At 33.5% G+C, this 27,059-nt stretch overlaps 2 protein-coding genes across 2 annotated transcripts in view; both read left to right on the top strand.

Annotated features, from left to right (window-relative positions):
* LOC143054667 (uncharacterized) overlaps positions 1-27,059 on the top strand; it is a 232,286-nt gene that overhangs the window by 127,185 nt on the left and 78,042 nt on the right. The window lies entirely within an intron of this gene.
* LOC143055150 (uncharacterized) overlaps positions 13,146-27,059 on the top strand; it is a 360,248-nt gene continuing 346,334 nt past the window's right edge. The window contains exons 1-2 of the mRNA XM_076228292.1: positions 13,146-13,236; positions 13,548-13,619. The gene's annotated coding sequence lies outside the window, so the exon portion shown is untranslated. The remainder of the gene's footprint in view (positions 13,237-13,547; positions 13,620-27,059) is intronic.

The following is a 27,059-nucleotide window of genomic DNA, read 5'->3' as shown; positions in this document are numbered from 1 at the left end:
CAAATTAAGGTTGGACGAAGTTCTTGTATGAAGTATTTGTATTGTGCTACACATATATCCAGAAAGGAGTAGGTACAGTAAGACCCTTTTTGACCCCGAAATATAGCAGTTTTACAAAATTGTTAAAATGTAAACTTTTAGCTATTTTTTGGAAAGAAGAATACTTCTGCTACATAAATATGGGCTGTTTTTGACAGTACAATGCACATATATCGGGTACTAGCATCATTAAGTCATGCTAAATTACTGAAATCTTCACAATTTTAGCATTTGAGTTCATTCTTAATATTTAAATGTAAGTTGTATTTGATGATAATACATAACATATATAAAGGTTGAGAGTGAACACGGATGCAGCCACTTTCATCTTGACAAAAACCGTCTGAAAAGTGACATATTATGGCATATTTGAAAGATTTTTTTTATATCTAAGCTTGAATTTGGGCGTCTTTAATAGCTAAATCAGTTCAAATCTTTCACATAAACTAATTGAATCGACTGAAGTAGACACTTAAGTGTTTAAAAAGTGTCCAAAATCTTTTATCAGATGAACCTGAAATTTGAGGCCAAAATCGGCCCTTACCGGACCTACTCCTTTACATAAAAGGGGGGGGGGGGCACTGACTGCCTAATAGGGAGCCCGCTCCAGTCATGCTTCGGTGATTCAACCAAATTTTCACAACAAAAGAGGGGGGCAGGGCATATCGCCTCTGATATAGTTTATTTTCAAAACCTTACTTGAAGTGCAACGAAAATAATATCGTAATATATAACTGATGCGCTCGATTTTGCACTTTTAAAAGAAGAACGGTTCCTCAGTATGGTGTCACACCACCAAATCATCCAATGAGAATTAAGAACAAGTAAAACCTACTCTGACAAAACTTGTTCAGTAGAACAGTTCCTCAGTTTGGTGTCACACCACCAAATCATCCAATAAGCATTACGAACAAGTAAAACCTACTCTGACAAAACTTGTTCTGTAGAACAGTTCCTCAGTTTGGTGTCACACCACCAAATCATCAAATGAGAATTAAGAACAAATCATCAAATGAGAATTAAGAACAAGTAAAACCTACTCTGACAAAACTTGTTCAGTAGAACAGTTCCTCAGTTTGGTGTCACACCACCAAATCATCAAATGAGAATTAAGAACAAGTAAAACCTACTCTGACAAAACTTGTTCAGTAGAACAGTTCCTCAGTTTGGTGTCACACCACCAAATCATCCAATGAGAATTAAGAACATGTAAAACATACTTTCACAAAACCAATGAAAACATAGTGCTTTGGACGTTGTTGTTAAGTAAAACTAGCAATAAGAGGGACATCAATGAATCTTTACTGAATGAGATAAAGTATAAAATTAGCTGTACTCTTCTGTACTGATTCTTACGCGACCATTCTGAATAAGTCTGAATTTTACTGAAAATCACTTGGTCCCAATCTTGACCACACTTAACTGTATTGATTTGTACTCGACCATGATCTTGACCATACTTAAAAATCTGATTTAGTTCTCGACCAGTCTGAAACATTTGTAATTTCGGGAGCCTGTATAGCTTGCTATGTGGTATGCTGGGGTTTTACTCTTTGTCATAGGCCTTACGGTAAATATATAGTTGCTACCTCCTTCGTATATGGTCTCTGATGGAGAGTTCTCTCTTTGACAAAACCTCATCTTCGCAGTATTTTCATAATTATGCCATGCAATTATCTAAAGTCATGAAAAAATGATTGATTGTTTCTCCTAAACCTGTCGGATTTGTTTTTACCTTCCGGTCATTTTCTTTTCAAAAATGATAATTATAAATAATAATAAATTTCAGGGCCGTATCTCACTGACATGGGGGCTAATAAGGCAAATGTCTCAGGCGGGAAATTAAAAAAAAATAATAAGTCGAGACAAAAGCTTGTCTTCATATCAAATTGTTTTCACGACGAGTGTCTTGCAGGAAGCAGCGTTGAATTTCATTAGTATTAGTAATTTAAATTTTAAACGTGAGTTTTATTATATTTAAGGACCTTTTGTCTAATTTTAAATTGTAAAAATATTAGAAATTCGTACACTTAAGACTTGGAAAAATCTCCAATGACGGGTGAACGGTTGTGTGGTTTGGCAATTTAAAACACTGTGCGGGACATATTTGCCATTCCAGGATTGGCAAATCTGACTTTGTCGGTTTACAAGATATCAAAAATATTTTTTGTCCAAGTGATAGATAATCAAAAATATTAAATTTCCCCATATGTCCCAACATGTCACCGTTGTCACTGTTGTCACCACAGCTGATTAAAAGTACATTTCCCATGGGAAATTTAAAAATTTACCATGGAAATATTGAAAGTTACCATGGGAAAAGTAAACGTTCCCATTGGAAAAAGTAATTTTCCCATGGGAATTTTAAAGTTCCCATCGGAACTACAATTTCCCATGGGAACATTGGTAGATAGTTTCTTCCCATGGGAAATTCTAAATTTCCCAAGGGAATTTTTCTTCCGATGGGAACTAATTTTTCTTTCCATGGGAACACCTTTTTCCCTTGGGAACAGTTATTTTTCCCATGGGAACTAAAATTCTTCCCATGGGAAGATATATTTTTTTTCTTCTTCAGAATTTGTAAAAGAGCTGTGAAATATCGCAATGGACTGACAGTCACTAGTAACAATGACTGGAACAGTTTAACAAGCATTCCATTTGATAAAATGGTGTTATTTCAACAAATTAAAAGTATTTATATCATTCTTTTACACTCAAAAAGTCTTTTATTATCGTTGAATGATTGATAGAAATTCTACCGTCCAGCGGCTGATTTTACAATTTGAATCTCTCACCTTTGTGTTCGGTCAATAGCATCGGTGTATTTCATGTAATATTGTTCGCTGAACTGTCAAGAATCAGAGCCATGCTAGCGCTTTTGTATTTCAGAATTTAATTTAAGAATAAAAATTATAATTCTGTTTTAATCTATATACATGGGGAATCACGAATCGTGATTAAGATTATTTTCTAATTAAAACCCTATAATTTCATGAAATTGACATCATAATTATTATTAATGTACTTATTCTCTTTCGTCGACGTAACTCAATATGCGTGGTTTTCGTCACTAGAAGTGCACTTATTTTTTAAAAGTTTATTTCATTCATTTGGTCAAATTTACTAATCATTCTAATGCAATGGTGTTACTCGTCTACACAAAAATCTTTTATTTTCTATTCATTTTTGACAAACTTTTGTAAGTCTTGTTAGATTTTTTTTTATGATCTCTCGGGTAAATATCAAAGAGAATCCAGAGTTTTCCATTTCCAAGGACGAATCAGGATTAAATATAATCTTTCTGCTATATTCACTTGTACTTTACTCGTAGGCTTTCTTCGTGTAATTTATAGTTTAAAGGAATTATTTGATGAGTTTAACTGTTGATCAACTTTAAAGATATTAGGGTTTGACTAACAGTAGTCCGTAAAAATTCCTTCTTTCTATAGTTAAAATGTTCTACAATTCATATTTGTAATGGTACTCGTCACCAATGTTGTTTGTGTCACAGAGACGGCAGATTATGTTTTCTCTCTTTAAATCCTGCCACCTTCCAGATTCAATCGGCAAGTGGCGACTGACTGCCACATCTATATGTGAATAATATATAAATGAATTTAGTAAGGTAAATATGTCATTATGAAAAGTAGTCATCTAATTATTAATTCTTTTTAGAAAAACGACAACATTAAGTTTAATGCAATTCTGTAATAACAGCAAAGCATTCTTGTTGAAACTCAGTGGTCTTTGGGTTTTTGTTTGATACATTTTGACACCCATTTATCTCAAACTGTGCATTATAATATTAGACTAAATCATACCGTAGATCAGACCGTAATTATCAAAAACATTTTTCATAAATGATATCCACTTAGTTTCTATTCCGTTGTTAGCATTATCAGAGACATATATACACAAGTGTATATATGTCTCTGGCATTATCAAGGATTTCGAAATATTTGTAATTTGCAAATCTTTTAAATTTGTATTTTTCCTCACTAGGTACGTGAAATAATGCATAAAATTTATTGAAAAATTGCATTACGGGCATATTCTATACTTCTATACTTCTAAGTTTGAATTAAGAGTCTAAACTTTTTTAAATATTGGATACGCAACAAATCTCTGTAAAGGCATTTGATTGGGTATTAGTTAAAGTAGGCGTGGTTTTCGGTAACTTTCCTCCAATCAACTGGCCTATTCGACAAACCTGTGTGCGCTGATGCGTGTAAACTGGCTATTGTAACGGCACGTGTCTTACATCGGAATCTGTCGTGCGTGACCAATGTTTATTGTATAATTTCTTGTCATGTGGTCAAATTATCTGACATGCACGTTTTAAAGGTTGAAACTTAAATTTGCCTTTTGAAAGATTATTAGCAGTGCCGATACACGGTGTATTTTAAGTGTTTAAGAAACACCAAGGATTTGTGTAGTAAGGAAACACAAGACTTTTAATAATAAAAGAAGGATGCATATTAACAGAGAATATAATCAGGGACTATTATACTAAAGTATTGTAGTCCAAGATATAAATTTACGACATATGTATATTACATGGCTCAGATATTAACAATACCGTGTTCTGGAAAAAAATTAAATGTCCGAGAATTTGAATTACCTAATAAGGGCATCTCGATCACCTTCGACAAAATATTATTGCATGAATGGTAAATCGCTGATTTATAATAGTAGAAGTGATTTGTGACTGTTATAAGTAGAGACATCTATACGCTTTCTGGTGTACGTTTATAATGAACACACTATACATGTTTCTTTGGTCCGTGTAACACTTATAAATTCAAAGTTTTAAAACGTTTTGAAATTTTAGATTTTTGGAATTTTGATCAAAGTTTTAAAATATCAAAATTTCAAATTGCGTAAAAATTTTGAAATTTAGAAAGTTTAACCAAATAATTAAAATATCAAAATTCTAAATATCGTTTTTAAATTTGATAGTTTAAAAATTTGATCAAACTTTTAAAATGATACTAAACCTAACGTGCAATTTTGATTATTTCACTTTTTGAAAGTTTGATATTTTAAATTTTTGATTAAAATATCAAAAATAGGAAAGGGGCGAAAAGAGGGAAACATATACACACGGCACCTATTTAAACCGGCATCAAAAAGGCCAGAGGCTCCTGAATTGGGACAGATGCAGGCCCACAAATGCACATGTTTCGTGAGATCACAACCCCCCCCTCTACCTCTAGAAAATGTAGAATGAACTAACATTCACACAGTTAATTAAACACACTTTAAAAGAAATCCAAGTCCTATGTCAGAATAGGAAACATAAGAAAGTAATCAAAATGACAATGTTAATAAATTAACAAAGGACTGCCATATATATATAAAGCCAGCTCCAGACATCAATTAAACTAATTGAAAGATAATGTCTTCATCAAATGAATAACAAACACAAATCCTCCCTGGTGTATTTATTGCTATCATTCATGAAATATTTGTCACTGACAACCAAAAATCGATAATTCAAAATAGGTTCTTTACATACAAATTTCCAAGAAACTCAGGATTCAGCTGGCTCGCGCAAAGTAGCCCTTATAGATGTATTTTGGTATGTTTAATAGATAAAGGAAGATGTGGTATGCGTGCCAATGAGACACTCGACATCCAAATAACAATTTATATAAGTAAACCATTATAGGTTAAGGTAAGGCCTTCAACACGGAGCGTTGGCTCACACCGAACAGCAAGCTATAAAGTGCCCCAAAAATTACTAGTGTTAATCATTCAAACGGGAAAACCAACGGTCTTATCTATATCAAAACGAGAAACACGTATGAACACATAAACAGAAGACAACCATTGCACATCAGATTAACTTCATTTTAGCGGAACACCTCTTCAATTGATTCGGTTCTTATATATACTTCACTTTCAAATATTCAGTTTTCAGTGTTCTGTAGGTGAATGCTTTACTTGAAATTCAGCATTTTACAATGTTCTGGTTTTTCGAGAGCAACATTGGTGTATGGCCAAAAATGGAAAAATCCATCATGCAGCTGACAGCGTGGCACTCTCTTTACACGTCCCATTCTAATTGGACGTACCTGTGTTCTTTTACTTTGATTAAAGTTGATTATCGTTCGATAACTTAAAAATGCATAAATAACAAATACGGAAAAATGATATCTCTTGATACCAAAAAAAAACCCTTTTCCTTTTATGTGCTATTTAAAAACAGAGGTTGATTTAGAGCCCCCAATGGAGCTACGTATATGAAAAATGCATATATTTTTTACAAGCATCAGTCCAAACGTTATCTAAGGGAGCGCCCATTTAACTCCAAAAGTTGTTTTATTGAAGTAAAAAAATCGTGCTAAGCTCTTAAAATTTAATTTATGAAGTTTTTTTTATCGCTATTGATCAAATTATTTGGTTCAAAATTTAACACTTTAAGGTATGGAAGGGAATATGGATTCAGATGATATTTGTTTTGTCCTCTGCTTGCACAGATTTTTCCCCTATCAAACTGGGGTTCAAAATATTTTTATGTACCATTATTGAAGCCCCTCGTGAATGTATCCAAGTAAAATAAAATAAAAAAAAAGTGTCACCTTAGTGACAATATTTATATATCAGATTCCCAAATAAGATTACCATTTATCGCTAATATAAAATATTCAAAATATTTTTTTTAATTTTCAAAATGCCGACGCCTACAAGTGGATAGATGGGGGCATAATGTACAGCGGCAACTTTTACATTAATATGAAGCCTGGACATAATGTGTATGGTATACGTTTATGATAAATATGATGAATGTGTTCAGCTTTTACAAAACCAGAACGATAAGTTGTATGTTAACGTTTCTTATTTTTTTACCTTTTTAATTTAATTTGGTTTTATTGGCTTTTTTTAAACTTAATTTGATTCGAGTGTCTTTGATTAGTCTTTTGTAGACGAAACGTGCGTCAGGCGCAAATAAAAAAAAATACACCCGGGCAACTATCTATGAAGAGTTTATGTAGAAACCTTATAAAAATTTCCTGACTCCAGGCTACCGATAATTGATTTTACTCTTAATTTCGGCGTAATAAGATAGCGAAAACCTCCCACATTCCAGATACCACAACGTTCATTGTGACACCATGAATTCAGATTTCCTACCGTACAAATACTTAGAACTGAAATTATTGATACAAGGCAATATACGATCGTCATGCAAACGATCAAAAAATGAAAACAAAACGTTAAAAGTTACGACCGAAGCGCTTTTCTGGATCAGGAACGCTCAAAGCTGAATATCTAAGGCCAACAATTTATAGCTGACTATGCGGTATGAGATTTGTTCATTGTTGAAGGCCGTACGGTGACCTATAGTTGTTAATGTCTGTGTCATGTTGGCCTTTTGTGGATAGTTGTCTCATTGGCAATCATACCACATTTTCTTTTTTATAATTAATAAAGAAAGGAAATTGTTGCTGATTAAAACGTTAAAGATGATCATTAAAGATTTATTCATCTACCGACATGATTGCAGAAAGTAAGAAATAGTAGAGAAAAAAAGAAAAAGTTGAAATCAAATAAGATAATACAACGTGTATTGAACCATTTTATTGCTTAAAGTCCAGCAGAAAACACATATATACTCAGCCTAACCATACTATTTGACCTACTGCGAGTTAATCAGTTTTTACTGTTACTCCTAAAATATGGGTGCTGGGTAAATCATCATGTAAAATGGTCATTATCAGAGCCGTGTGTCTTGGTTCAAAATGAATTCTCTTCTTTTGAGAAATATTTATTTTGTCATCCTATTTTTCACCTCATAGAACTGTCCGTACCTGTGGTTTTATTCTATACATTAACTTTTATGTATCAGGATCTTTTCATTTCATTCTGTTTCGTTTCGTTTCACTTTTATTTCGTTTCCCAGTTTACAGGTACCCCTCTTTTTGCCCCTTTTCTATTTTTGATATTTTAATCAAAAGTTTAAAAAACCAAACATTCAAAAAGTGAAAAAATCAAAATTGCACGTTAGGTTTAGTATTTTAAAAGTTTGATCAAATTTCTAAACTATCAAATTTAAAAACGATATTTAAAATTTTAATATTTTAATAATTTGGTTAAAATTTCAAAATTTCAAAACTTTTACACAATTTGAAATTTTGATATTTTAAAACTTTGATCAAAATTCCAAAAATCTAAAATTTCAAAACTTTTTAAAACTTTGAATTGATAAGTGTTACACGGACCGAGAATACAGCATCGAAAATGTCCAACCCTTACACCTTTCAGGAACTACAAAATATGCATGCACCACGCCAGGAATCGTTTTAAAAGTGCATATTATACTTATTTCATGTTTTTTAGCCAAAAAAGGGTTCCAATTTTTTTTCGCATCGCTCCGCTCGCCGAATTTAAAAACTTCGCCCCCTTTCCAAAATCATGGATCCGACCCTGCATACGTCGATTTAAGCAGTACTCAAAGTATTGTGCTGTGAATAAATTTCAAAGTCAATGGTGTATATGTTGTGTACAAGATGTAAGTTTGTACAAATTATAATTTGTACAGGGTTTTTGTACAAGTTATAAGTTTTTTTACACCTTCCTTCTTGCAACAGGTGATACAGGTGAATCTTATAAAATGTACCAGTGGAATGTTTTAAATTCAAAATATTATACTTCAACCTAACATTTAGTGCTATTCTCCTTGTCTTCAAACTGGAAACGAGGAAACCTGAATGGTTTAAATTCTGATTTATTTTTTTTCCTTATACAATATTCATATCCATACAAAATCTTTGTGTGGTCTTATAATGTTATTGTATCAATGCTCAGTATTAGACTGTATCATAAAGTTGTGAAAATACGACAGAAATATGCGAAGCAAAAGACTGTGTGCTCGCATCATCCATTTGTGTTCAGCAGGTCATAAAACACTAATAACTTGTACAAAAAATCTGTACTTGAAATTATAATTTGTACAACATTACAACTTGTACACAACATATACATCAAAATGATAAAACCAACCTACAGAAGGTCATATAACCCAAATAATTAGTCATTCATTTTACCAGCAATTAACTTTCTTGAAATTGAAATTTGAATAAAACTAAAGTACTTGTTACAGAATAGTTGGGTCGATATATACAGTAACATTCATTACAGTTCAAAAATTTATCTGATGTTTCAGTTTTCTATATATCTCATCTTTAGATTTTCCGGAAAAAAGTCCCGAATCGAGTTGTATATTATGCTCACTAGTTTCGCGCCCCCTGTCAAAATAGGTTTGTGAAAGAAATGGCAAAGAAGACGGTTTCAGTCAAAAATACTCAAAGATATGACCAAGATATTGTGAGAATGCATAGAAGTAAGTTATTAAGGTAAGACGTGCATTTTTAAAATGTTGAAAATGCATCTGAACGAGGGGGTACAAGTCAAATCGGCACCTGGTCAAATCGGCACCTTCTTCTTCTTTCCTCCACTATCTGGAGTACCACTACATTTGTAGTGTAGCACGATAAGCAACTGTGTGCATGTGCAGGCAGGCCGTAAATTACATAGAGGCATGTAGGCAGTTGCCTCCTATTGCGGGCTCACTGACAAAAAAATAAAAAATTGGAGGAAAAAAACACTGAAAAAAATAGACGTATTTACACTTGTATGCAAATTTGTCCGACATTACGTAAAATCACACAGGTTCCCGTAAACTTTGACATCATAATTTAAATGATTTGACGTCACAATTTAAAAGTGATTGTTGCTTGACGTCAAAAGGTGATTCGGATTAGATCTAAGGTCATTCGGAGGCAAGATTCAGCTAAATACCAAAAGTGAAAATACGTTTATGGTTAAGATCATGCATAATTTGTATAGGTGGCACGGTAGTATTTGCATTCCAGAATTTAGGTTGCTCTTTTGTGTACCCTATTTAGGTAAATGTATCTAAACAGTGTGATTGGACAAAAAATACAGTATCAACTGAACATACTTTCCCAAACTGAGGGATGAATCAGGTGTAGAAAAATATGAAATAATTTTACATACAGATGAAAATGAATTTTTGAGAATTTTTTAAAATTTTGTATTCACTGCACCATAAAAGACCTAAAATTACTAGTGGCCTTAGGTTTCTAAAAATAGCAAAAAAAGTAAACGGTCATGATACATATTCAAATTCATTTCTGAATAGTAAAATGAAAGTACTTCAGTTAACATGGTTAAGTGTGAATGTAGATTTTTTTGCAGTGTTAGAAAATGGTGAAAATTTTAAAAAGGCTATCATTATCCCTATGGGCCAGGAAATACTACCGTGCCACCTATAGCACTGGTAGCTACTTCAGAAAACGACCTCCTTTCGTAGAGAGCATAAGGTAGGGTAGATAACTCCAGGAAAAAAATGACTTTAAAATTGCTTAGGTCATCACTATTACGCACGGGAATCACGACGGTTGGTTATACCTATTATCATTTATTGAACAACTTATTTGGACTTGAAAGGATATTGCATGACGATAATATATATATATATATAAAACAATATTAATATAAATACAGGTAAAAAATTTTTTTAAAGCATGTTATTTGAGAAAAAGCGATTTCTTATGGAGAGTTTTTGCTGAAGAAGGTACGATTTTTTTTTTAAAGTTCAAAAAATGTAATAAAGAATTGATTATACCTTAAAGTACTTTTATTTTTCGTATATATAGGGACCAATATTCTTTGATGTAATAATTTTGACCAAAAAATGGTGTGTTAGTATGTGGGGAAAAAAATTCATTTTGAGTATGAAAATTTTGTCCCCTAGGCCACATTTAAAAGAAAGTCTGTTTCCTCTCCCCCGGGTCTACCCTTTGTAAACAGACCAGGAAGGCAGGTTTTTTTTTTTTTTTTTAACTGGATGTGATTGTCATAGCATGGTCACATGAATGGTTTGACTTGTCCAGTCCAGGCCACTTATCAGTTGTTTGTGCTCAATTTGAGTGTATTTATTTAGATTATCAATCCTTCTGCTTTCAAGCACTTTCCAAAAATGGAAACAAATTATTTTCAGGAAAAAAATAATTTCGATTTTTTTGTGGAAAATAATTTTTTGACCCGGGCGCTTATTTTTGACCCGGTTGGGGGGAGGGGAAACAATCATATTTTTAATTTTGGCCCTAGATCTATAGTCATTTTTTTTTTTTTTTTTCAAAGAATGATAAAGATTGCCCAAAAGGTTTTTATGGAGAATATCATTCAATGATGAAATCCTGTTTTCAAAATTTTATATAAAAACTTTGATATTGACAAAAGGAGGGAAAAAAGGGGGGGGGTGTAGTCATTCAAAACCTAACTGTCACCCTTAACTCATAATGAGGTCTCTGATTACAATCCTTTCTTTTACCTTACAGATTATCAAATATGATTAACCTAATTGTAAGCTTTGCCTAAGCGTCACATAGATATATCTTTGCAGCAATCAAGGATCAATATCAATGATTATCATGAGTACAATTCAAAGCCATGATCAATTGTCCTAATTGTTTAATGATTTATTTAAAACTAAATGATCAATCTTCCATAGGCTTAGCCATAATATTACTAACTAGATACATGTAGGGATGTTCATGTATATTGCAACAATTGACAACCACATGAGTCATGACATACTGTAAAGTTTTAATATACTGCAACAAATTACAACTTAAGGATGTTCGCTACTCTTGTTTTTGACTTTTTGTCAGATATTCGGAATCCTCTAGTTTTATCCATGTATAGTCATTAATTAATTTGCCCACTAACCCCTACTTTTCTTTACAGAATCTTATTACACATAGTTTAAAAAGCCATTTTTGAAAATATTATAAAATCCTTGTTATTTTTCCAATGATTTTTAAAGTGAAAAGGTTCCAATGTTAATTGTATGAAAAATCTAGAGAGAATTATTTCCCGCCAAATTTTCAATGGCTTATATCTCGAAAACAAGCACACGGACCCTTTATTTTTTTCTGCTTTTTTGGCTCCTTTATTTATATACTATCAATTTATAACAGTCTTTTAAAAAGCTTGTTCTTTTGAAGCAGAGTAACAAACATCCTTAATGTACTGTAAATATATAATGCAACAGATGACAACCAGAGTAAAACATTTATTAATTATATAGAGAATCACTGACGCATGACCAGAGCAGGACCCCTCTGAGCCAGTCAGTGGGCGCGGCACATAAAATTAGTTGATTTGCCACTTACAACTTCATGTAGTGTATTTACATCTGTATACTGCAGCAAATTATACAAAATGGGATTCTTTCTCTACACATCACATTTAACAACACATTCACATTTTCTTAAACTAAATGAATGCATTTCTCAGAACATTATTGATGTATTGCCCTTATCATGATTATGCACTTCTCTTTTGAATTATATCACATAGAGATAATATACAATTATGGCCCGTTGAAGAGGTGAATATCCAAAATTGTCAACACGAGAAGGTTATTTCATTGAGGGCGCAGCCCGAAGTGAAATAACTTTTGAGGGTTGACAATTTTGGATATTCATCGATTCTAAGGGGCCACAATTGTTTTATTATACCGAACTAACAGTGGAAGTGCATTTCGAACACAGACTGACGTTTGAAAATACATTTGTGTTCGATTTTCTCGAATATACAACAAAAGTAGAATCTTTTTGTAAAATATTGATGGCCCTGAAAAGGACCGTTTATAAGAGACATCATCGGCTGCTGCCACTCTCAGCTCTATCTATGTCCAATGCCGTATTTCCTCGTCTCTCGATGGGCTTCCAGTGTAACGTGAACGCTGCCATTTTGTTTATAAATTTACGTTTGTGACATCATTTTTATGGGAGGTAACTCAAGTACAAATAAACAAACTCAAAAGGTTATTCACCGGTGAATAATTCTTTAGGGTTATTCGTCCTTCCTTCAATTGAATGAAAATTAACTGAATTATTCCATGTACGTGATTACGTTTCACCCAATAGAATTGTTTGCAATATAGGTAGGGTATAATAACACATGTTATTGCAGGTAGTTCCAAAAGCACATAATTATACAAGTAATTTTGAAAACAAACCAGAATTCTAATTGATAAATGTATTTATACTTTATTTGCAGTTGCCAGACTATAAACAACTTTATTTGTTTTACAGAGAATCAAGTTTAGAAGACCACATATTTAGATACCAGAAATTTACATTTATTCTCGCTGTAAAGGTTAGTACATGTACTTTAAGCTTTTACTTTTTTAATTATAAGACTAGTGAAACTAGCATGCAATGTAATAATGCTGTATTTGCTTGCACATATTCATAGATATTTCTTATCTGTTCAAAGTAAGTAAAATTTGAATTCTTAAACACATTTACTGCCTACATTTAGTAATTGTTTGCAGATGCCAGACCCAAACAAAGAGTTATTGTTATTCAATATGTACTTTTTCAGATACTTAATCCACTTATTTTCTTCAGCTAAGCAATTTGAATTATAATTGATAAATGTATATATATTCTTTATTTATTTTACAGAGAATCTAGTTTAGAAGACCTTTACTATTTACCTTAAGATACCACAAATTTATATTTAATCTTGCTGTTGAGGTAAGTACTTAAATTTTTAGGGTTTTTAATTGTAAGATTATCATGACTATTCAATGGATAGATAAGTTAAACTAGCATGCAATGCAATACTACTTTATTTGATTGGAACCAAATACAAAGAATCCATCCTAACACACCAAAAAAATAAATACATTGAGTTACCTCCCTTTATCAATGAAGATCTGCATATATTCATAGATTTTTTTTTAACTGACGCAAGTTAAATTTAAATTCTTAAACACACTTATTACTTACTAACTTAATCCTCTTCATCCTTTGATGCACATAAGGCAGACAAAACACAGTTATTGCATACATTTAGTAATTGTTTAATGTTGTTTGCAGTTGCCAGACTATAAACAAAGAGTTATTGTTTTTAATATGTACTTTTTCAGATACTTAATCCACTTATTTATGCCCCACCTCACCTATGATAGTAGAGGGGCATTATGCAGTGGCCGATCCAGCCATTTTAAAAAGGGAGGGGGGGGGGGTTCCCCAACACAGAGTAAAGGGGGGTTTCAACTGTATGCTCCCATTCAAATGCATTGATCGGCCAAAAAAAAGGGGGGTTCCAACCCCTGGAACCCCCTGGATCCGCCACTGTTATGTTTTCTTGTCTGTGGCTCCGTTAGTGCGTTCGTTCGTTCATTTGTCGTCCGTTCATTCATCTGCGTCCATTCAGGTTAAAGTTTTTGGTCAAGGAAGTTTTTGATGAAGCTGAAGTCCAATCAACTTGAAACTTAGTACACTTGTTGCTTATGATATGATCTTTCTAATTTAAAGCCAAATAAGACTTTTGACCCCAATTTCACTGTCCACTGAACATAGAAAATGAAAGGGGGAGAATCAGGTTAAAGTTTTTGGTCAAGGTAGTTTTTGATGAAGCTGAAGTCCAATCAACTTTAAACTAAGTACAGTTGTTGCTTATGATATATGATCTTTCTAATTTTAAAGCCAAATTAGACTTTTGACCCCAATTTCACGGTTACTAAACATAGAAAATGAAAGTGGGAGTTTCAGGTTAAAGGGGCACTAGCTGTCAAATTCATGGTCACCGATTTGACTCAAATTCTCATATTTGATTTATAACAATGTAAAACATTTATCCAAACTATCAAAAGTCTAAAATTAACAGTTTACAGAGCATGGGGTAGTCAGATAATAAATAGGTTCGTTTCATGTGTATTTTAGTCCAGATGCCATCTAATTACCTATCGAATTGACCGCAGATGACCAAATAAGAGATGTAAACATAAATAAAGATATGACTAGATTAAACCAACACGTGCAATTGGATTTTTATAGGTCTGTTTGGTTTTATTTTATAGATTAAAAATAGAAGTTTTTCATTGTTTTTAACCATATATATAAGAATGATTTTATGTGCATCGAATTAGCAATCAAATTATTTACCGTAGTTTCACTTTCATTGTTGACATTCTTTTTCTTTAAATAACCAGTACACGTACAATGCATGCGTTGTCAGTCTCTAGCTGTGGTTAAATTGAAGTTCACATGAATACGAATTTAAAGGGGTCGACTCATTCACTTGCAAGTGAATTACTAATTATCCATGTTTCTTAGGCCAAATAAAAATATATGTGTGGTTCCAGTAACCCTACCGTCCCTACTTTTTCGGCTTAAAAATAGCCTACCCTAAAAATTTTAATGTCATTTTTCATTAAGCACTGTTAAAGTCAGAATGTTGCTCCCATAGACTCAATGTAAAAAAAACCCATCAAATAAAAAAACTCCCTACCTACCTACCCTAACTTTTTTTCAGATGTATTGTAACTGGAACCACACATACTTTTTTATTTGGCCTTAGCGTAATTTGACAAAATTGAACCTTTTTGCTGCAAAAAGCGAATTTTTATTTCACTATTTCACTTTCATTATTGATTGAACAGAAAAAATATCAAACTTTAGATTTTTAGCTCACTTGGCCTAAAAGGCCAAGTGAGCTTTTCTCATCACTTGGCGTCCGGCGTCCGGCGTCGTCCGTCGTCGTCCGTCGTCCGTCGTCGTCGTTAACTTTTACAAAAATCTTCTCCTCTGAAACTACTGGGCCAAATTAAACCAAACTTGGCCTCAATCATCATTGGGGTATCTAGTTTAAAAAATGTGTCCGGTGACCCGGCCAACCATCCAAGATGGCCGCCATGGCTAAAAATAGAACATAGGGGTAAAATGCAGTTTTTGGCTTATAACTTAAAAACCAAAGCATTTAGAGCAAATCTGACATGGGGTAGAATTGTTAAACAGGTGAAGATCTATCTGCCCTGAAATTTTCAGATGAATCGGATAACCTGTTGTTGGGTTGCTGCCCCTGAATTAGTAATTTTAAGGAAATTTTGCTGTTTTTGGTTATTATCTTGAATATTATTATAGATAGAGATAAACAGTAAACAGCAATAATATTCAGCAAAGTAAGATTTACAAATAAGTCAACATGACTGAAATGGTCAGTTGACCCCTTTAGGAGTTATTGCCCTTTATAGTCAATTTTTAACCATTTTTCGTAAATCTTAGTAATATTTTACAAAAATCTTCTCCTCTGAAACTACTGGGCCAAATTAATCCAAACTTGGCCACAATCATCTTTTAGGTTAGTAGTTTGAAAAATGTGTCCGGTGACCCGGCCATCAAACCAAGATGGCCGCCATGGCTAAAAATAGAACATGGGGTAAAATGCAGTTTTTGGCTTATAACTCAAAACCCAAAGCATTTAGAGCAAATCTGACATGGGGTAAAATTGTTTATCAGTTCAAGATCTATCTGCCCTGAAATTTTCAGATGAATCGGACAACCCGTTGTTGGGTTGCTGGCCCTGAATTAGTAATTTTAAGGAAATTTTGCTCTTTTTAGCTCACCTGGCCCGAAGGGCCAAGTGAGCTTTTCTCATCACTTGGCGTCCGGCGTCCGGCGTCGTCCGTCGTCGTCCGTCGTCGTCCTGCGTCCGTCGTCGTTAACTTTTACAAAAATCTTCTCCTCTGAAACTGCTGGGCCAAATTTAACCAAACATGGCCAAAATCATTATTAGGGTATCTAGTTTAAAAATTGTGTCCGGTGACCCGCCCAACCAACCAAGATGGCCGCCATGGCTAAAAATAGAACATAGGGTTAAAATGCAGTTTTTGGCTTATAACTCAAAAACCAAAGCATTTAGAGCAAATCTGACATGGGGTAAAATTGTTTATCAGGTCAAGATCTATCTGCCCTGAAATTGTCAGATGAATCGGACAACCCGTTGTTGGGTTGCTGCCACTGAATTGGTAATTTTGAGAAAATTTTGATGTTTTTGGTTATTATCTTGAATATTATTATAGATAGAGATAAACTGTAAACAGAAAAAATGTTCAGCAAAGTAAGATCTACAAATAAGTCAACATGACCAAAATGGTCTGTTGACCCCTTTAGAAGTTATTGCCCTTTATAGTCAATTTTTAACCATTTTTCGTAAATCTTAATTATCTTTTACAAAAATCTTCTCCTCTGAAACTACTGGACCAAATTAAACCAAACTTGGCCACAATCATCATTCGAGTATCTAGTTTACAAATTGTGTCCGGTGATCCGGCCAACCAACCAAGATGGCCGCCATGGCTAAAAATAGAACATAGGGGTAAAATGCAGTTTTTGGCTTATCACTCAAAAACCGAATCATTTAGAGCAAATCTGACTGTAGTAAAATTGTTTATCAGGTCAAGATCTATCTGCCCTGAAATTTTGAGATGAATGGGACAACTCTTTGATAGGTTGCTGCCCCTGAATTGGTAATTTTAAGGAAATTTTGCTGTTTTTGGTTATTATCTTGAATATTATTATAGATAGAGATAAACTGTAAACAGCAAAAATGTTCAGCTAAGTAAGATCTACAAATAAGTCAACATGACCAAAATGGTCTGTTGACCCCTTTAGGAGTTATTGCCCTTTAAAGTCAATTTTTAACCATTTTTCGTAAATCTTAGTTATCTTTTACAAAAATCTTCTCCTCTGAAACTACTGGATTAAATTAAACCAAACTTGGCCACAATCATCATTGGGGTATCTAGTTTAAAAATTGTGTCCGGTGATCCAGCCAACCAACCAAGATGCCCGCCATGGCTAAAAATAGAAGATAGGGGTAAAATGCAGTTTTTGGCTTATCACTCAAAAACCAAAGCATTTAGAGCAAATCTGACATGTGGTAAAATTGTTTATCAGGTCAAGATCTATCTGCAACAACAAAAGAAAGAGTTTTTCACGACCTCAGCTGGCTATACAACCCTTGCACTGGTGGCAAAGTTGGGGGGGGGGGGGGGGGGGGGGTTACGCAACAACAAAACAACTTCACAACTTTCTCATTACTTTGCATTTCTTGTTAGATAAATTTTACAAAAATTCTCCCCTGAAACAACTGTCGAATTTAAACAAACTTGGTTTAAATCACCACTAGGATATCCAGGGACCACTGTGTATGATGACCCTGCCTGCCCACATGGCTGAAATAAAACATAGGTTTCAAATGCACTTTTTAGTATTATATCTCTGAAACTAAACGACAGTACAACAGTTGCATTTATCATGCAACAATTGTAAATAAAAATATCAGGTGAGCGACACAGGGTCCTTGGACCCTCTAGTTGGTTATTATCTTGAATATTATTATAGATAGAGATAAACTATAAACAGCAATAATGTTCACCAAAGTAAGATTTACAAATAAGTCAACATGACTGAAATGGTCAGTTGACCCCTTTAGGAGTTATTGCCCTTTATAGTCAATTTTTAACCATTTTTCGTAAATCTTAGTAATCTTTTACAAAAATCTTCTCCTCTGAAACTACTTGGCCAAATTAATCCAAACTTGGCCACAATCATCTTTTGGGTTAGTAGTTTGAAAAATGTGTCCGGTGACCCGGCCATCCAACCAAGATGGCCGCCATGGCTAAAAATAGAACATGGGGTAAAATGCAGTTTTTGGCTTATAACTCAAAACCCAAAGCATTTAGAGCAAATCTGACATGGAGTAAAATTGTTTATCAGGTCAACATTTATCTGCTCTGAAATTTTTAGATGAATCGGACAACCCGTTGTTGGGTTGCTGACCCTGGATTGTTAGTTTTAAGGAAATTTTGCTGTTTTTGGTCATTATCTTGAATATTATTATTGATAGAGATAAACTGTAAACAACAATAATGTTCAGCAAAGTAAGATTTACAAATAAGTCAACATGACCGAAATGGTCAATTGACCCCCTTAGGAGTTATTGTTCTTTATAGTCAATTTTTAACAATTTTCATAAAATTTGTAAATTTTTACTAACATTTTCCACTGAAACTAATGGGCCAAGTTCATTATAGATAGAGATAATTTTAAGCAGCAAGAATGTTCAGTAAAGTAAGATGTACAAACACATCACCATCACCAAAACACAATTTTGTCATGAATCCATCTGCTTCCTTTAATATTCACATAGACCAAGGTGAGCGACACAGGCTCTTTAGAGCCTCTAGTTTATATATCTTTAGCTAGTGGCCCTTTAAAGTTTTTGGTCAAGGTCGTTTTTGATGATATTGAAGTCCAATCAATTTGAAACTTAGTACATATGTTCCCTATAGGCTATAGTACAATCTTTCTAATTTTAATGCCAAATTAGATTATTACCCAATTTCACAGTCCATGGAACATGGAAAAGGATAGTGCAAGTGGGGCATCCGTGTACTTTGGACACATTCTTGTTACAAAATAAAGAAATGTTTTTTTTTTATTGTTTAAAATAAAATAGTGACATTCTAGAAACTTAAACAGGTTTTCTTTTGTGAATTAAATGGACAAAATATTGATAATAAATATTGTCATGATGGTCAGATGTACTACTTGTACAAGTTATTTTTATGCCCCACCCACGGAGGGGCATTATGTTTTCTGGTCTGTGGCTCCGTTCGTCCGTCCAGGTTAAAGTTTTTGGTCAAGGTAGTTTTTGATGAAGCTGAAGTCCAATCAACTTGAAACTTAGTACACTTGTTGCTTATGAGATGATCTTTCTAATTTTTAAATTTTTTTTTACAGAGGTCAATTCAAATGGCCCACTCATTTGACAACATGGCCCATTATTTTTTAAAATGGCCCATTGAATTTATTTTTGAGGGGCCCTGGGCCCATAGTGAAAAAAACCTTCCAGATCACTGTCCACTGAACATAGAAAACGAAAGTGGGAGTTTCAGGTTAAAGTTTTTGGTCAAGGTAGTTTTTGATGAAGCTGAAGTCCAATTGCAATCAACTTGAAACTTATGATATGATCTTTCTAATTTTAATGCCAAATTAGATAATTACCCAATTTCATGGTCCATGGAACATGGAAAAGGATAGTGCAAGTGGGGCATCCGTGTACTTTGGACACATTCTTGTTATTTACTTGAAGAAGTAAAACAAAATATACACATTTAAGTTAATTATAATCTTTAAATAATCTCCCCTTAATTTAAAAAAAAAATCACTTGTATATAAAGAAAATTTTTCTTACAGCCCCACAAATATTCTCAAGTTTTGCGATGTAAAATCATGCCTTTAATGATTTTTCCCAGGTTAGCTTATAATTTTTTACTAGAGTTCAATGTTTCAAGATAAGAACATATGGATGGACCCATCTTTAACCTGGGTTGGAACACCCTTTTAGAAATGGCTGAATCTGCCCCTGCCGTCTGTCATATGTCCGTTGTCCTTGACCTCATTTTCATGGTTCATCAGTCAATGTTTAAGTTTTTGTGTTTTGGTCTGTTTTCCAAATACTATAAGCATTAGGTCAACTATATTTAGTGTATGGAATTATTGTAAGGCCTAAATTAAAATTTTGTTTGTTTGCCCTTTTCCGACCCTATGTTTTGAAACAGGGTAGGTAGGTAGGTAAAATATTTTATTTTTTTCCCAAAAAAAATAATTTGGCTCGATATATTTTTTGTCATGGGTAGGCAGGTAGGTATAATATTTTATTTTATATTGCAAAAAAACATGAAACCCTGACGGGTTGAAATGCAAACATAGTACATTGTATACACAAGTGACAAGAAACATAATATACAAAATCTGCATAATGTCATTTTTGTCTGTTTTGCTTTTGCTAATAAGTTGATGGGACTATTAGTATAATAGTCCCAGGAAGTTTTGAAAAAAACATATCATGTAGAATCTGAATGTGAAGTTAATTCATATGCAAGACTACTTTGTTTTCAAATATCAAAATATAGAGCTGTGCCACATATTTTCAACGTGTATATGCCTGGAACTTTGAAGAGTTTTAACTTGTACTAATATTCTGTACTACGTACCTTGTACGCTGACCTCTACCTAAAGGTTTTCTGTATATTATAAGCGATTACTTTGTCCTGGTAAAATATGTCCGGGCAGAGATACATTACTAGTAAAAAAAGTCCCTAGAGTGTTTAAATTTTCGTGTGTGTCTGGGTTTCCAATAAAAATGCTACAAGATTTGAACTCAATTCTGAATCTGAATAAGTACGTTGCAGGGCCAGTATATATGGCATCAGTGGCAATGGGAGAGAGGCGCTGGAAAATTAATCCAACGTTGTGAGAGCAACCGAAGTTTAAAGCTCTCAATTGTCTTAGCACAAACGAGATTGTCTGGTAGTCTATTCCATTCGGGTACGTATTCTACATCGCAATTTATAAATGATCTGTTTGGAAAACTTGGGAGCTTTTACTGCCAAATATTCTCCACTTTACAGGCTTTTGCCACCTTTGGTTCATGTCAGATATAAATAATACAGCAATGCTGGTCGAAGGCATCTTTAACATAATCATCCTGATCTAAGGATCACAAAAGGCCATCCCTACTGTACATAGAATACAACGTCCGTTTACAAAAAAGTTTGTACACACGTTGATAATTTTGTATTAAACGAACTGTTTGTAAGTGAACCCTGCTCTCCAAGTATAAAGATACAGAGTAACGTACGTCATATCTAGCTGCGAAAACGTAGCTCTATTGTCCTTTGATTTTTTTTTTTTGCCATAGATCTATGGTCCGCAAATATCAAAAATCATCAAAAGGACCTAAGTAAGAGCTACGTTTTCGCAGCTAACGTCATATCATCATGTTTTCTCAAAGCGTTCAACATCGATTTCAAACAAATGCTTTGAAACTCTATATGCAAGTGTTCATGTCAAACGCTCACGAGATACCAAACGGACTAGACCTTATACGGTAAAGATAAAACCCGAGGATTCCGGTAAAACAGTTTTGAGCGGGAAATACAAATATAAGATTTTTGGTAGGAACGAAAAGATAAAATAAAATAAAATCTTGCTGGTAAATACAAATAAAAGATTTTCAGGCGGAACGAATTGACAGGGTCGGTCGGTAAAGGGCAAACAAACAATATTTTAATTTAAGCCTAAGGTGTACATGTCTGTTGGGCAGGGCAGGTATATTCCGAACTTGTCCTCATTTTCATGGTTCATTGGTAAATGATAAGTTTTTGTGTTTTTGATCTGTTTTTCAAATACTACAAGCAGTAGGTCAACTATATTTAGTGTATGGATTGATTCTAAGGTGTACATGTCTGTCTGGCAGGTATAATCTAACTTTGACCTCAATTTCATTGTTCATTGGTCAATGTTAAGCTTTTGTGTTTTGGTCAGTTATCATAAGCAACGGGTCGATTATATATTAATAGAATTTTGGATAGATCTCTGTGCTTGATGTATATATTTCATGTAAATGCTTTCTTTCAATTTTTGATTAAAGTTGCTCAACTTTCATGACTTATATTTATCATGTTTATATATACATGATATATATCTTTTTAATCAGAAACAATGAATTTCATTAACATTATAAACAGAATAGTTTTTAAATTGAATTTAATTTCCTGTTTAATATAAAAAGAAAATTTAGTGCTAGATTTTTAGTTGGTACTTTATTACCAGAGGAAAAATATAATTGTCTAACTATAAATAATGAAACATTGTAGTGCCACGAGCGATCAAACACTTCATGCACTTTTCTTTTCAAGTCTCACCGCTTCTTTTATTTTCAATTTCAGTTTTAAAAATAGAATTTCTCTCTACATGCTCTATGATTCTAAAGTAGTGTGAGCCCTGCAACTACAAAGTTTGTGGTTTTTGGGATACAATTGCTTTCAAGCAATCTGTAGACTTATACCGGTGGCTCAGAGCAATTTCCCTCACGTCAATCGTTTTATTCTAAACATTAAGGAACATCTCAGATTCTTATGATTGTCTTGCTTTAAAAGGTAAAAACAAACAAAGGGATTGAACTTAATCAACTCTCCTATAATGTTCTTTTCATAATCTTCATGTTTGATAATTCCCTTGACTTCGATGCGTGTTTTTAACAACACGGAAAATCAGAATTAAGCAGTATTTATATTTAGTGTAGTTATAAATTTAGAAACACATCAGAGGGAATTCCCAGTTTTGATAAAATGCGATAGTTCTCTGAATACCGATAAATCTATTTCTGTCATATAAGAACTGAAGTGGAGTTTTTCTTATATGTTACCGTTATGAAACTGATATTTGAGATTGTACTTCCATAAAGAAATTGAGAACCATCTAGGTCGTTTAATAAGCATTTAATATATCTTGCCCCAGGGTTTGATTTGGAAATTATGCGCATGCGTATAGTTTTCTTGGCTTTAAGGGGTTTTAGATTGAATGGTTGCTCTGGATTCCCCACTCAATTAATTAATTTATAATTCATGGGGTCTTTTCTATGTATGTCTGCTATTGTCAGGGTTATTGTTGTTGCATAATTTTAAATCATATGCATCATTTAGATTAAAATAAATATATTCCACTTCGTAGAACACCCCTTCAGGCGAAATGGAGTCTTCCATATTATCGTTTCTCTTTTCCGGCAGTAACTTCGTGAATTCTAAATATAAACAAGACCTCGAGTATTAGCTGGTTCTGTCAATAAACGTCGTATTATATTAAAAACGAATGCAATTTAAACAGATAAATGTGTACGGAAAGGAGCCATGATGACTGACCCAAAGGAAATTAAATATTTAAAGAGTTAGGAATGGGGTTCCTCCTAGAATTAACGTAGGAAAAAGGTGATAAGATACGAATTGAAATCTACATCTACATCATACGACGATCGATCAGCACATTGATGACTATACGTTGGCGCATCGCTAACAGACACTTAATAAAATATAATGTAACCAATGAGTGAAATAAAATACCTTCTCTGACATCTCTCACTCTGAGTCAGTCAGTGACTGCTGTGGAAAGTAAACTTGGTATTGATAGTACAAAAATAAAACACAATAGACCTAATTACATTGTTCATACACTTTTATCCGGGTTTGGCTATTTTGTAAATATTTTACATGTCTGTTTGTCATTTGAATTAGTTTTGAAAATAATATTATCCAGCTACATGCATACATGTGTCAATGAAACAATGGCAATCGTATCCCTCAGAGCAATCTGCTCTTTGATTCTCTAGATTGATCAACCAATATGGCCTCCTAGTCTAAAATAGAAGACCGGCAGAGCTCCAGATAAGAATTCACAAATTTGGTTTTTAACCCACCATTTTCAAATATAATTGGGTGAAAAAGTTTTTTAATTGCATGATCAATTCCAATTCACCCCTCATGTTAATATCAAATTGGGTTTTTCACCACGAAGCTCCTTAATGTATTGGGTTTCTCATCAACACAATATTGAATATTTAGGCAATAGCAACCCCAGATTTTTTCCATCTTAAATATGTTTCTTTCTTTGTTTAGCTGTTTTATTTGGTTTAGGGTTAGGGTTATTTGCTAGCTGTTTTATTTGGTTTATTCACTGAGGAGCAATTGTAGGATTAATTTGTGTTCCGTTTCAAACCTTCTGCCAGTTTTGTATTTTCTCATATAAACTAAAAAAACGGATAGGTGTATTCACAGGCACTCGTCTTATACCTTTATTTAATAAATTCTGCATGTGTGTGTATTCATTAATTAACAGTAAAATGAAAAAAAAATAGTATATAAACTCTAATTATACTTGAACGGTTTTGTTTTATTCCAATTTTCATAAATCTGGGTTTAGTTGTCTTTTATTAGAACTTTTGGTTTCTGATGCTTTATCATGTCATAATTGATTAGGCCTTTCACTTTTTCCATCTGATTTCGTTTTTGAGGAAACCCTGCCTGTTTTTATTAGCAATGTTCTCGTTAAGGTACGCACACACGCCTGTGTGTTCGATGGACACTTCCTAAAAACACTGGCTGAGTCTTGTTATCGTCATAACTTTTCCTCAGCTTTTCAAAAGAAGCAGAAAACATGCTTCTATTCAATATTTTTACCGAACATTCACTTTCGTTTTAATTCAATCTATGTTATGATAAATCCAGAGCAATGTGAAAAAAATATGACTACATGACACACGCTAATTGGATAAATGCTGAGAAGATCGAAATGTTTTCAAAAACACGTGTACCCTTTGAGCAACGGAAAACTCTAACAGGGACCCATTTCAGCTACTTGATGCAGGGATCTATTTTTAGAACGAAAGGAAATTTCCAATTATAAATATTATAAAAATAGTTTACTCGACGACTGTAAACAGATAAGGGTAAATAACGCAAATAGTAGCCAATAAAAGAGTTGAGAACTCATGGTTTTGGCATATTATTGGGTTTTCCTTTGAATTAATTGGGTTATTGAACCCTGCAATGGGCAATTGCATTGGGTTTTTATTATTTGTATTGCGTGATCACGCAAATACGCAGCTTATCTGGAGCTCTGAGACCGTTCTCCCTATGATTCTAAAGTAGTATGAGGCCTGCAACTACAAAGTTTGTGGTTTTTCTCCAGATTGATCAACCAATATGGCCTCCTAGTCTAAAATAGAAGACCGTTCTCCCTATGATTCTAAAGTAGTATGAGCCCGGCAACTACAAAGTTTGTGGTTTTTCTCCAGATTGATAAATCATTACGCCTCCTAGTCTAAAATAGAACATTGAGCATATAGAGGTCAAACTAATATTTCTAAAATAATAACAAACCACACCGGTAGCCAAAGAGGGGGACGCAAAGTTCCCCTTTTGTGGAGAACAAAAGTATAATTAAAAGACTTATAAAGTTGAGATTCAGATTAAAAAGGTTGACTATTAACATTACAGTGACACAACACAAAAATAATTCCCATTAGACAGCCTGTCTAATAATACAGTGACTTGACACAAAAATAACTCCCATTAGACAGCCTTGCTAATAACAGGCCTTCATGCTATTATGAATTTGTCCTAAAACTCTTACACTGAGCTATGTATGGTACTATGGTAGGTTACAATGTATATCTTACACTGAGCTATTTATGGTACTATGGTAGGTTATGCCTTACACTGAGCTATTTATGGTACTATGGTAGGTTATATCTTACACTGAGCTATGTATGGTACTATGGTAGGTTATATCTTACACTGAGCTATGTATGGTACTATGGTAGGTTATATCTTACACTGAGCTATGTATGATACTATGGTAGGTTATACCTTACACTGAGCTATTTATGGTACTATTGTAGGTTATATCTTTCACTGAGCTATGTATGGTACTATGGTAGGTTATATCTTACACTGAGCTATGTATGGTACTATGGTAGGTTATACCTTACACTGAGCTATTTATGGTACTATGGTAAGTTATACCTTACACTGAGCTATGTATGGTACTATGATAGGTTATACCTTACACTGAGCTATTTATGGTACTATGGTAGGTTATACCTTACACTGAGCTATTTATGGTACTATGGTAGGTTATATCTTACACTGAGCTATGTATGGTACTATGGTAGGTTATATCTTACACTGAGCTATTTATGGTACTATGGTAGGTTATACCTTACACTGAGCTATTTATGGTACTATGGTAAGTTATATCTTACACTGAGCTATTTATGGTACTATGGTAGGTTATACCTTACACTGAGCTATTTATGGTACTATGGTAAGTTATATCTTACACTGAGCTATTTATGGTACTATGGTAGGTTATACCTTACACTGAGCTATTTATGGTACTATGGTAGGTTATATCTTTCACTGAGCTATTTATGGTACTATGGTAGGTTATATCTTACACTGAGCTATTTATGGTACTATGGTAGGTTATACCTTACACTGAGCTATGTATGGTACTATGGTAGGTTATATCTTTCACTGAGCTATTTATTGTACTATGGTAGGTTATATCTTACACTGAGCTATGTATGGTACTATGGTAGGTTATACCTTACACTGAGCTATTTATGGTACTATGGTAGGTTATACCTTACACTGACTGACTGAGCTATGTATGGTATGTTATATCTTACACTGAGCTATGTATGGTACTATGGTAGGTTATATCTTTCACTGAGCTATGTATGGTAGGTTATATCTTACACTGAGCTATGTATGGTACTAT

This window comes from Mytilus galloprovincialis, chromosome 12 (genome assembly GCF_965363235.1).
Source record: "Mytilus galloprovincialis chromosome 12, xbMytGall1.hap1.1, whole genome shotgun sequence".
Taxonomy (NCBI): Eukaryota; Metazoa; Mollusca; class Bivalvia; order Mytilida; family Mytilidae; genus Mytilus; species Mytilus galloprovincialis.
This window is presented reverse-complemented; position numbering and strand designations above follow the sequence as displayed.